Genomic DNA, 13,652 nt, shown 5'->3' on the forward strand with positions numbered 1-13,652 from the left:
AAAAGCTGACATTTCTGTAGTGAGACTACACAAGCACAAGGCTTAAAGTGTTCGTAGTGAAGTGACAGGAATATTTTAAATAAAGCATGCTAATACGTTTTCAGGCAAGATGCTATGTATGTGTCACTTTATTCAATTCTTGAAACACAACCTTGAGATAGCCTTTACTATTCCTGTTTCTCAGATGAGGAAACTCAGGTTCAGAGAATTTAAGTGGCCTGCTTGAGGTCACACACTTAGAAGCGGAGACAGAATTCGAACTCAGACAACAAATCCCATGTCCTTCTCAGTATACTGCACTACATCCTAAGTTGTAGTTTACCTGTTCTCATTTCTTATTTCCTCATATGTCCTATCTCCATAACCCATTATACAAATGAGTTCGTATTACTATAGCAGAAAGCTGCTTCTCTGGTAGTCTAACTTCTAAGGAACAGGAACTATGCAGAAAACTCTTTCTGAGAAGCAGAACAGATGTTGCAGCAGGCGTTCACAGGTGAGAAGATCCTCTTTGGCGTTGCTTATGTCTTTTATGTATACTATGTAATTATTTCGGATGTTATAAGACTTCAATGACAGGATACTGCAGGAGCTTTCCCTCTGATCTTCCAATGACTGGTTGCTCTTGCACCTTCAATTCTCACTTCAGATGTTACATCCTCCAAGAGGCTTTCTGTGTCCATCGCTGCCCCTGTTCTTTATAGCACTTTTCATCATCATTAGTAATGATGGATTTATTTGTTTACAATGCTTGTCTTCCCCATGAGATTATAAATTCCCAAAGACAGGAACTACATCTGCTTTTTCACCAGTTTCCCCAGCACCTATCATGGTGCCTAGCACAAGTAGCAACTCAATAAGTGTCGATGGGATGGATGGATGATTGGATGGATGGATGGATGGATGGATGGAGGGGTGAGTGAGTCATTCCCAGAAGAGTTTCCAAAGGGATCTAAGGAAATAGGTGATTTGGTAATGGGATTTAGGAAAGGTTGGGTTAAGTTTTGGGTTAGGATAGGTCAGTCTCCTTTCCCTAAAATAGGCCTGAGATCTGATGGCTTCCTAAAGACAATATTTAGAACGGTGCTGCCAATCAGCCAGGACAGAAGAGGAAAGGGAAGTAAATATACTAAGAACTTACCAAGTACAAAGCAATGTGTTAGATTCACATTATCTTACGTAAGGTAAAAAGCACCGCATGAGAAAGAAATTACCCCTACCTCACAAATGAAAAAAGTGAGACTCACGCTGGTGAAGTTGCCCAAGGCCATGCAACAAGTAAATGGTAGAGCCGGAATATGGAGATAGATTAGTCATATTTCAAAGACCATGTTTTAAGCAAATTCACTTTTATTTTTTTAATTTTTAACTTCAGTTATTTATTTTAAGAGAGAGAGAGAGAAAGAGAGAGAGAGAGAGAGAGAGAGAGCAGGGGAGGAGCAGAGAGAGAGGGAGAGAGAGAGAATCCCAAGAGAAATGAAGGGCTCAAACTCGCAAACTGCGAGATCATGACCTGCACAGAAACCAAGAGTCAGATAGATGCTGAATCAACTGAGCCACCCAGGTGCCCCATCAAGCAAATTCACTTAAAAATTTTTTGTTTATGAAAACAAAATGTTGGCCTATAACTTACATTTAAGAACTTCTCATATTTTAAGTATATAGCTAGATAAAATCTAACATACATCCTTATACACGTCTTTGTAACCACCATCCAGATGAAGAAATGGGACATTTTTAGAAGAAATGGGAACCAGAGGTTCCTCTGCACTTCTTTTCAGTCAATATTTCCATCATTTTATCTTCTACCATTATTTTGACTTCTGTCATGACAGGCTCACATCTCACTATATGCCTTCTTTTGTATTGGGCTTCTTTTGTCTACAAGATTCATCTGTGTGGCTTGTGGCAGTAATTGATTCTTTTTCATCTTTAAGTTGTATTCCAATGTATTCATATAATCACAATTTATTTATTTATTCTAATGTTAAGGGATATTTGCATTATTTCCAGTGTTATTAATAAAGTGCTACGTATATTCTCGAAAGTGTGTTTTGGTGGACATAGGCACTCATTTTTGTTGGGTATACACTCAGAAGTGAAACTGCTGGTCATAGCTATTTATATGTTTAATTTTGGTCAATTCTGTCGCTTTTTCAAAGTGGTTACATCAATTTACATTTGTACCTGCAATGCAAAGAATTCCCCGTGCTCTATCCTTGCCAACTCTTGCTATCATCGGTCCTTTTAATTTTAGCCACTCTGGTGGAGGAAGGCCATGTTTTTATAAACTGTACCTTGGTGCCTTAGCATGTGGGGACATGAACCCTCAGAAAAGGGAAGACCAAGAGCTGGTCTCTGCTTCTTGGATAAAGCTGACACGCTACTATTCCCAGGTTTCTAGTATCACAGGAAAATGTGGCTCTCATGTCTGGACACACAATGGGTGAAGAAGTGGGGTCTCCTCAGAGGCTAGAACAGACTCTAACAACTGTCTCATGAATGTGATTGAGACAAATGGACCCACTGAGAGAGAAATGGGCCACAGCAAAGGGAGACACTTTGATCCCTTTGGTGAGAGCCACAGGAACCTCCAGCAGAGCAGTTAATAGGCGTCATCAAAGCCAGTCTACCTTTTCAACACCAGAGCAGGACTCTTTTAGGTAAGAAAGTGCCCACCTCACATAGGAGGTCAAGATACCAGAAAATTTCTCCCACAAGTCATCATTTTTTGAGCGCTTTCTATATGCCAGATATAGTGCTTCATGCTTTATAGAATGCAGTAGTTAGGACTGTTGGGCTGTAAATAACAGACTACAACCTGATTATTAATAAAAATGATTTAAAAAGATAGTTATTTATTCAGAGATTGCCCCTCTCTTCATGTGGGTGTTAAATTTTATTCCATTTTATATAATACCGGTAAGTATGGATGATAATTGCTAGTTGTTATTAGTAAATGTTCCTTTTAATCACATGTAAATTGTGATGCATTCTGATTGGGTGGGGACCGGTGGCATGGGCAGTGAAAAAATTCATCCAAGGCAGTTACAAGAGATGGAAGTTTATTGAATACACTGCAAGGGAGCAGCAGGCAGGATAGCAGCAACCGTCTGCCATGAGGCGGTGGTGAGGGGCTAGAGTTATAGGGTAGAGTGAGGAAGTCTGGGAACATATGGAATTTTCCACTTTTGGTAATGTTAGGAACTCGGCCTGGTTGCAAGTAGCCCATTGGTCAGATAGGGCCTATAGCTATTTCGAGGTGGGTCATGTAATGAGCCTGTTTGCATCAGCTCAGTAGTCACTATGGGCCCTTTTGCTTCATTCAAGTTTCCATTGCTCAAGCCTGTTACCTAAAAGTGACCTCCACATAAAGTTCACAACACTAAGCCATTCCCCTGCTGCCACCAACCAAATATTGTTGAAAAGGTTGTGTATGGAGCTGAATTTTATTGCCACATGACACTCTGGTGGGAAAGGTACTGCCTCACACCATTCTCTCAAATATGGATGTTTTCATCCGTTTATCCAAGAATAGCCCTCAGGTTCTCATCAAATCCTATTTATTAATCAACATTAGGTAAGCTTGTATCATAGTGATACACTATTATTAACTAAAGTCCATACTTTATTCCGATTTCCTTAGTATTTACCTAATGTCCTTTTTCCATTCCACAATCTTATCCAGGTTACCACATTATATTTAGTCACAATGTCTTATTAAGTTCCTCTTGGCTGTAGCTGTTTCTCTGTTTCTCAGATTTTTCTTGGTTTTTATGACCTTGACCTTGATAGTTTTGAGAAGCAGAGGTCACGTATTTTGTAGGTTGCTTCTATATTGGAATTCGTCTTATGTTTTCTGATGGTTAAACTGAGGTTGTGGGCTTGGGGAGGAAGAACACAGATGTAAAGCGCCATTTTTGTCACATCATATCCAGAGAACATGCTAACCACGTGATTTATGACTGTTGATATTGACCTTGATCAACTGGCTGAGGTAGTGTTTGTCAGGTTTCTTCACTGTGAAGTTACTCTTCTCCCCCACCTGCATTCTGTGCTGTTTTCTTTGGAAGGAAGTTATAATGAGTGTTCCCACATTTAAGGGTAGAGTCTTTAATTATTTGGAATTCTTCTTCATGGAATATTTGTTTCTTCATTTATAAATTATTCAATCATTTGCATATCAGTATGAACTTATTTTATATTTTGTGTTGTAATTTGATACTACCTTATTTATTTTGCTCAAATTGTTCTAGCTTTGGCCATCGGAGCTCTTTCAGTTGGTTCTAGTATCCTTTTAACATACTCCCATCTTTGGGACTTTTTTTTTAAGTGCTTCCTTACTTTCAAGCACTACAAGATGTTTCAGGCTTCTCTTGATTATTTCTTAGCATTAGTCATTTCTCCAAGGAGCAGGGCTAATGTTTCAAATATGTTTTATATCTTAACTAAGTGCCTTAGCTTAGGACAGGTCAAAGTCAGTGAGGAAACATTAGTTTACTAGCATGTATGTGTACAACCATCACTCCACCCAAACTGTGTGTGACTGGTTAGAAAAACTCTATACATATACTCCAGCCACAAAACTATTGGCATTCCTGCTTGGTTCCAAGATTCAGACAGCCTGTTATCTTCATTCCTCCTTAAACATTGTTATGAGTGATACAACAGACAGGTTAATTGCAGATGAGAGCAAACAAACCCAAACATTTTAGCTCCAAATCATCAGTAGTATTGTGTGAGGAAGAGACTCTGATGATATAGACATTGCCTTTTGAACCAGTGCGTGCACACCCCAGGGTACACAATGTCGGTTCAAGGCATAGGCAAAATTGAAGTGCTATCTCCCTGGATCATCAAATTGCTTCAATAGTTGGGGGAGTAAGGGACCAGTTGTTATTAAAGCTAATGATGGAAAATTCCTATTTTCAAATTAAAAACAAGTTTGATGATATATGAAAGTTTTACTTAGAACTAAATGAAGCAAACAAATAATTTTGTTTCGCAGGGCTGGCTTCAAGCTACAATTCCATACTTGGAGGGTCCTCTATCATGGTCATTTGATGGTATATTAAAAAATTTTTTTTAAATTTCTAATGTTTATTTTTAAGAGCGAGGGGGCGAGAGGGGCAGAGAGAGTGGGAGACAGAATCCGAAGTAGGCTCCAGGCTCTGAGCTGTCAGCACAGAGCCCAACGTGGGGCTTGAAATCACGGACTGCGAGATCATGACCTGAGCCGAAGTTGGACATTTAACTGACTGAGCCATCCAAGTGACCCACATTTAAAATTTTTTGACATGGCTTCTTAACTGGAACTGGAGTAATGGAAATTATCAATAATTGGTGAGTAGATCTATAGTCAACAATTAAAGATCGTTTCTTTTGTTTTGTTCTGGGAAGCCATTCAGTGGAGAATGAAATTGCTCCCAGGGGAAACGTATAGCCCCTCATTTCATCCTCAGAAAAAGAAATGCTGATCTGGACTGGTCAGGTTCAGGGACCCAGATTTGGGTCTTGTTGTCTTTTGGTATTTCATCACTTGAAATTTCTCTTGCATTTCCAGGCCATTAGTTTGGAAGATAAGGGTTGCTGCTGAAACCTCCGTCATGTTTGGCCATCTTGTTTTGGGGCTTTCCTATTTTTCTGGACTCACCCCTTTTTTCTGGACTATTTCCATTCCGGGTTCTTTGCCTTGAGAAGTTGAAGAGTGGGCAATCTGGACGAGCTCCAGAGCCATGTATTACATATCCAGATTCATATATCAACAGGCTGGCTTTCCCTTCCTGGAACTTTCCTTTCCCTCTAAGTAAGACATAGACTAATCAAGCTGTGAATGGGAGTGTAGGAAGACACAGGTGTAGGAAGCATTTTGACCTCCTTTGGTCTCTTTAGAGTTGACTCCACTTACTGCAAAAAATGTCTTTCATATGTTTTAATCTAGTTCACAGAAGATTGCATTGGACATTGAGGGGAAAGCCTCATAGTAATAAAAAGCAGGTCTTTAGTTGGCCTTGATTTTAGGGTTTAATTTGGAGATGGAAGCAGGGAGAGGGATGTGTTGGTAATGTCATGACAAAGTTGAAGGATTTGATTTAGAATGTATTTTCCAATGCCAGCTGAATACCAACTAGACAGGAATTATTACGTTATTTGGTATAGCAAGAAGTAGTATTTTATAACTATATAAATGGTCATATATGTATATATCTGACTATATATATCTGACTATATATATATATATATATATGTATGTATATACAGTTCCAATGATTTATGCTTTGGAAAATTGCTTGTTTTTCCTTTCTAAAGGAACAATCAGTGAATAAAAATCTTTTGAGAGAACCTATAATAATGGGGAAAATGAAATGTGTGAAGCTCATTTCTATCAATGTAAACATTTTATCTTTATCAGATATTCTCATTTTTTTTTTAATGTTTATTTAGTTTTGAGACAGAGACAGAGAACGAGCGGGGGAGGACCAGAGAGAGAGAGGGAGACACAGCATCCAAAGCAGGCTCCAGGCTCTGAGCTGTCAGCCCAGAGCCCAACATGGGGCTCGAACTCACAGACTGTGAGATCATGATCTGAGCCGAAGTTGAATGCTTAACCGACTGAGCCACCCAGGTGCCCCCAGAAATTCTCATTTCAATTATTGTTATTCCAAAATTTACTTTGGTTGACAAATGTTATACTAGTCAACCTAGTATCTATAGACGGAAGTACCCATTTAGAAGGGGGAGAAAAGCCATTAATAGGTTAACATTTTTGATCAATACAGCAAAGTATGTAGAAAAAATCTTTTCTCCTCCTTGATAAAGAGGTTAAATGCTTTCTAGTTAAAGGATGAAATTTTAAAAAGTACCAAGAAAGACTTCACAGGAGCAATTAGTAGGATGGGGCAAATTATGCATTATTAAAACATTCACTAACTAAATGGGTTTCATGTTTTAATACAAGAATATAATGAAGGCAGATAAATGTATCATGATAAAAGCACATTGAGGTCAAATGTTATAGATGGAATAATAGGACACAAAAACCAGGAAGTTGGTGCCATGAACACAGTCTCTTGCTCTTCCCTTTCGCTAACGACTTGAAACGTTAGTCATGATAAAGGATGAGTCTTTGCTTTAACTACTTTCATGTGATGTATGAAATTTATTTTTAGTCTAAAATATAGAATGAAGAGTTTAATGGCACATCTGTTCCATGAAATCTTGACAAGGATGTTCTTAACTCATACGAATTAACACAGGTCTTTTTCAGAAAGACTGGTAAGCACAGATCATTTTCAAATACATCCTTTAGTGACTGTCCTCATATAGAGCTGCTTTTCTCCTTTCCCCATCTCTTCCTGTCAACTACTTGTCTTAGTAATATTTTATTTGCTCAGTTCATTTACACTACGAATCAAGTATAACAGATAATGATATTGCTTAAATTGATTAAATGAAGAGTCCAAACTGGTTGGACCTGCAAGACAAATTCAACCTACAGACATTATTTGCGTTGATTTACCCAGTATAAAAAGATCTAGGGGCGCCTGGGTGGCGCAGTCGGTTAAGCGTCCGACTTCAGCCAGGTCACGATCTCGCGGTCCGTGAGTTCGAGCCCCGCGTCAGGCTCTGGGCTGATGGCTCGGAGCCTGGAGCCTGTTTCCGATTCTGTGTCTCCCTCTCTCTCTGCTCCTCCCCCGTTCATGCTCTGTCTCTCTCTGTCCCAAAAATAAATAAACGTTGAGAAAAAAAATTAAAAATAAAATAAAATAAAATAAAATAAAATAAAAAGATCTAGAATTATCACATAAAAAATTAGATTTCTGGGTTTCTCTTGATAAATCTGAAGATCTTTCAACACTGGACTTAAATTTTATGTGACTAGAGCTGGAGTAAAATATTAGAATGCCGTCTTTGGGTAAATCCAATCACTCTCTGTTGCTTACATCCAGCCAGTTTCACTCATGCAATACCTAACTGATCCCTGGAGGCTTGTGAATATGTGACCCCTGGATTAGATTGGTAGTGGTGGTGGGAGTGGTGGTATGCATATGTGTTTATAAAACAAGCGTTCAACCAAGATGGCTTAACAAATAGTCTCAGCCCATGTGAGTTAAGAGACTATGATTTGTATTAATTCATTTCTTCAACATTATTTGATGGGGCTATCAAATACTGAAACATTCTTTCAGGGATAAACAAAATGGATTCCTAATTATAAATATCACGAAGAGAACTTTCTGGATCCACAAAGCTGCATACTAATCCCACAAGACCTTTATCCTACTTAGTTCTCTTTCCTTTTGAGTTTTTTCTTTCCCAAATGTATCACAGAGAAGTCATAATCTATCTTTTTTAAAGAAGATTTATTTTGGATTAAGTGATTTCATGATGCAACATGGTTTTAAACAAAAATAGAGATCAGTATGAAAATAAAACAAATTGTACACATTAAAATATCTTTCCCTCAAAGCATTTTGGAATCATAAAAAAATACAACACAAAAGTCAGGGGTTCAGGTGAGGATAAGAATACAAACTTTCCAGAAAACAAACATCTAGTCTACATTTCAAAGTCCCAGGCTCCATTTAATACCACCCACAAATCATTTCAAGGATGTCAACAATCTGCATTATTAGCTTTGAAAAAAAAATAGATGGAATTTAAATATAAGGTGAAATGAGAGCTGTATGGTCTTAATGCCAGTACTAAATACCTCCCATTGTTATTCTATATTTAAAGTCACATTGAATGAATATGAAGCTTAAATTAACTCAACAAAAATAGAAACATAGCTGTTAACTGGGATACATGGTATAGTAGATACATGGGTAGAGTTGGTGAAAAGAAATGATAAGGCTTAAAAAAATACATCACCTGTGCTCTACTGAAATCTTAGAAATAAATATGTTTCTTTTTACAGAGCCTTAATATTAAAAAGTAAGCATTATTATAAAATTAGATTAATACTTTCAGTAAGAGGCAAGAGAGATGCATGTATGTTTATTTATTTTGGAATGCCTGCATCCCTATTATAAAAACATGTAATCTTATGCACTTTCCAATATATTAACAGCTTCAAATTTTACTTACGATATCATATAAAGAAAAATAGGTTGTAATAACAGCTTTTAGAGCTTTAGGGTCCTAAAAGAACACTCAGTTCTGTGTGTTTCCTGGTTAGTCCTTCCAAGGTATTTCTTGAACATTATCCATCCTTTTTTACAGAAGGTGTAGTAACCAGAAGTTTACTGACGGTTCCTTACCTGCATCAGTAATAGCTGATTCAGTTTGAATCATACAACATACCTATCAACACTCCTCAGGGTTGTAATATCCTAAAAGAAAGTTAGATAGAAAGATATCACCTGCCCAAGGCCACTAGACATAAAAATCACATACATAAACATAATTTCTCTGTGTTCCCCAAATACCATACAACTAGGGCCTGCCAATTCTACCAAACTGTGCCATCATGAAAGGCAAATAAACTAGCTAGCAGATCGAATCTAAGCAAGTGTATGTTCAGTCTTGATTAACTTCCTGAAAAATTGGAAACACTGATTAGGTCTCCATTTACAATTCAGCAACCTAATTCTTAGGATTTTGCTTTCTGGGTTAACAGGGAACATTTAAGTCACCACTAGAAACCACGAAAATGTCCCAAAAGCTATTCTAATGTCAAAGAATGTCTGCTGAAAAACAAATTAAGCAAAATAAATATGTCTAACTACACCATTTCTTTTACTTATATAGAAAGCTCAATAATATCAGTAATAATTCTGAAGATAAATAAAATCCACGACATAATTTAATGCCCAATTGTCAAATTTCCTGATTCAGCTATGGTTAGCTTTAATATTTTGGGGCTAAATTCTGTTTTGCAATAGAGAAGATGTTATCAATCTACTGAAGTGATACAATGAGGGTTATTTCCCACCAGGCAGATTATCAAGCAGTGCCCTTACTAGGCAGCATTCTTTTTTATTCCCCCCCCCCCAAAGTCAGAAACCAAATTGAAGTACATGTTCCTACTCCCACCAGCAGGTCCTGAGATGCTCTTTCCAACCCTTGTTGTATCTTTCCCTCTATTACGGTCCTGTCTTAATCATCGCTGCACCCCCGGCCCAGCTTGCCGTGATAAGGGTAGCACACACACACTCATTATATCCTTTGTGCCAGCTCCTTGGAATGCAGCTACCACTTCTGAGTCTTGACAGTTGGTCAACAGTTAGCATTACATTCTGGCAGGGGTGGGGAACACAACCGCTGGACTTCTCTTTCCTACTTTTTGTTTTTATTACGCCTCTAGTGGACCGCTGTTGGCCTTAAGCCAAAATTTAGACAGCTTAATATCTCTGGCATTCATTTGTTTCCGTGTTAGATAAACAAGTCTATCTGGAAAACACAATTGAACTAGAAAGGTAACACGTTTTTCAAAATTAGAATCTGATTAAAAGTGACATGCTCATTAATTTCAACTCAAGTTTTATGGTTACAAGTAAGGTGTCTGAGATCTAGAGTGTTTTTAGTCATCCACTAAAGCAGATAAGAGGAGCACAATAAGGCCTAAAGCTCAGACCCAGTTTGGAGTTTCGGTCACATTCTTTATTTGCATGTTTTTACTATGCAGGGTTATGGGTATCTTTTAATGATGGTGGATCATCATTTTGCCTGCCTTGGGAATTTCCCCAAGAGGGTTAAGTTGGAAAGATTTTCAGATTCTTTATTATAAGATGTTTGTTTTAGTTAGAAGTGGTCAAGTTATAAATACAATTTGTGCAGAAAGAAAGAAAAAAGTGAATAAACGTGAAGAGGACAGAGAGGAAAAGAGAATCTGCAGGGGTTCCTTCATCCACATCACAGGAACCTAACTACCAGAGCTCTGGATCCATCTTCATTAAGAATTGAAAAATAAAGTAAAACTCCTGATTAAAGTGGTTGTTTCAAACCTTATCTTGCTTCCAAATTATATTCTAGAGAACTGAACTGTACTATAGAAATCCACCAAAAGCCATCCCATTTTGCATGGTTTGAAATTTCTCATAACAAGTAGTAAAACGCAAATATTAAGTCCATGAGGAGTTTTTCTGTGAATACACTCATTTCTTCCACGGGCTTTTTAGAAGGTGTCACATTTTAAGAGCGTTTGTTTGAAGAAATGAGAATTTGGGCAGATGAAGCATCTTGCAAACTTCACTGATAGTGGAATACGTTGGAAGAAACGTTAGCCTCCACATTTCTTGAAGTGAAGCCTAGAATTGCAACCGTAAAGTGTTGAAATGGATCTTACGAGCCATCCATGAAAACCAGTGTCAACCCAGCGGGGATTGATACCTTCTCCCCCACAAAGTACATGAGGAGCAAAAGAAGATGCATGTGACAGCATTTTGAAACCTTAAAGCACCACACACACAGTTTAACATTACTGTTAACCATTTGAAGGCAGTTCTAGCACTCCTGATTGTTATGCAGGTGAGAGGTTTTCCTTCATTGATTATAGAACGTCTATTAAATTATAAACATAACATAGGCTAGAAAATTGTGACCATGCTTCTTGAACCAAGATCTATTCATTTTTGTGCACAAAATCAATGTTTTGACCCCAGAAGTGAGTTGAGCTCAAGGACAGGTGAAAGGAAACAGAGGGAAATGACTGGATTTAATTTTGGCATTTCTTTGATAATTTGAAGATCCTTGAGTTGCTCCTTCATGGTTCGGCTCCCGCCTGCACACTGTAAACCCTCGTGGGTAAATGTACCCTGGGCCTCCACACTTGACCAGTATTGACACACTATTACATGCTCTTAGTTACTATTTATGTGACTTTTATTTTCAGCCACAGTATCTCCCATGTATGAAGCCTTCATTGGATCTCCCAGATGGAACAAGCTGTTCTCTCCTCATTCCTTGATTGTAAAACATGACAAATTTTATTAAAAATACTTTTTTTTTAAACCTTGGTGTCTACTCCACTAGACTGTGAGCTTCTCAAGGGCAGATTTTTGAATCCTACATCTCTATCATCAAACATAGTGGTTGGCACAGAGTGAAGGCCAAGAGTGCACCTCTTGCTTCATCTAAGAGATGTTCTACAAACATACATGATGCATCATGACTGTCTTTTATAGAAGACAGCAGAGTGTAAGCATCACTCCTGAGTTTCTTAAAGAAAACGAGACCATACAGCCAAGTCATCTAGGCTCAGAGTCCAAAAGAAAATATTTATGGGTATTTCTGTTTGTAGCAGATGCTACCGTCCAATTTATTCTGTAGAAACGTTATTTAATATTTTCACAGTTATTAATGGATTTTTTTTACTGATTATGAATAGTAGATCAGTTATAATAGTGTTCTGATATGTTAAGTATATCTTCGATAATTCCCAATTCTGAGAACAGTAGCAACAGCAGATGATTATCCTGTTATTTGGGAAGAAGTTAGATGCCTTAACAAGGAATATATTTGTTAGAAATAATTAAAGAGATACATTTTATTTCAAACTTCTTTTACCTAATAATGTGGAACATGATAGCAAAGTGTCACAAACCAAAATGAAAGCTAACATGATCTATTTTTGAAAGAAATCTAACTTTTTATACCAGCTGCTTAGAGAATGCCAGCTCTGAACCATCTTATATACCGTCAAAGATGTGGGTTGTTTTTTTGTTTGAAAAAGTATGTTATACTATTTTTCCTTATAATGAAAAAGATACAAACAAGTGAAAATAGTTTGCAAAATTAAATATATACTTATATTCATGATCAGTAAATACAAGCTAACATTTCCAATTAAAATTTTTTTCTCTTCCCTTTTTTCCTGGTCTAATTATAGTACACAGATAAATCTTCCTTTCTTATCTCCAGATTTCTGTAACCTTTTGGGGGAACATTTCCCCATGCTATAGTACCTGTCTTTAGTTCAGGATCGCAGCATGAGTGGTATTCCTCTTGAGGGTCTCAATGGTAAACATAGCTTAACCAACAGGAGAGCAATTAGTTCTTACAAACCATCTGTGAAAACCATGCATCTGACTCTATAAAATACAAGATTGCCAACATCCCATAATAGGAATTCCATGGCTACTTATAATTCTCAAAGAGTGTTTGGGCAGTGCCTGTAAAACCACAGGCTGGCAAACCAAATGTGAATCCAATGCTTTTATTATCCACGATTTAACTTCACTCTATTGAAGAACTCACTCTGATTAGTTACGGCCAGAAGTCAAGAAATAAACAATGATGTGAAATAACCCCAAAAGCAATAAAAATGAAGAACATTGTCTGATAAAACTAAGCAGAAATAACATTAGTGATATCATGCAGTTTCTGAGAGACCATAGAAAAATTGTTTCTTAATATTGATAAGAAAATTATGCATCAGTGAAAATGCAGGCTTAGAAATATAGTACTGAGAGTTTCAATTTGTGATGTCTTCACTGATGAGGGAAAATGGAATTCTTATTACTAAAGAGAGCTGATCTCTTGGGTGTTGCTGATGGCTCTCTAAACGATCTTAGTGTTTAATGATGCTGTACAAATAAAAAGCAGTGGGGGAAATACGAAATATCTGTATTAAATGCCATCCTGTAAAGTATCTGATGGATGGAAGAAGTCTAATGCATTTTAAATAAATGCATATCATACTATCACAT

This window comes from Panthera tigris, chromosome C1 (assembly GCF_018350195.1).
Source record: "Panthera tigris isolate Pti1 chromosome C1, P.tigris_Pti1_mat1.1, whole genome shotgun sequence".
Lineage (NCBI taxonomy): Eukaryota > Metazoa > Chordata > Mammalia > Carnivora > Felidae > Panthera > Panthera tigris.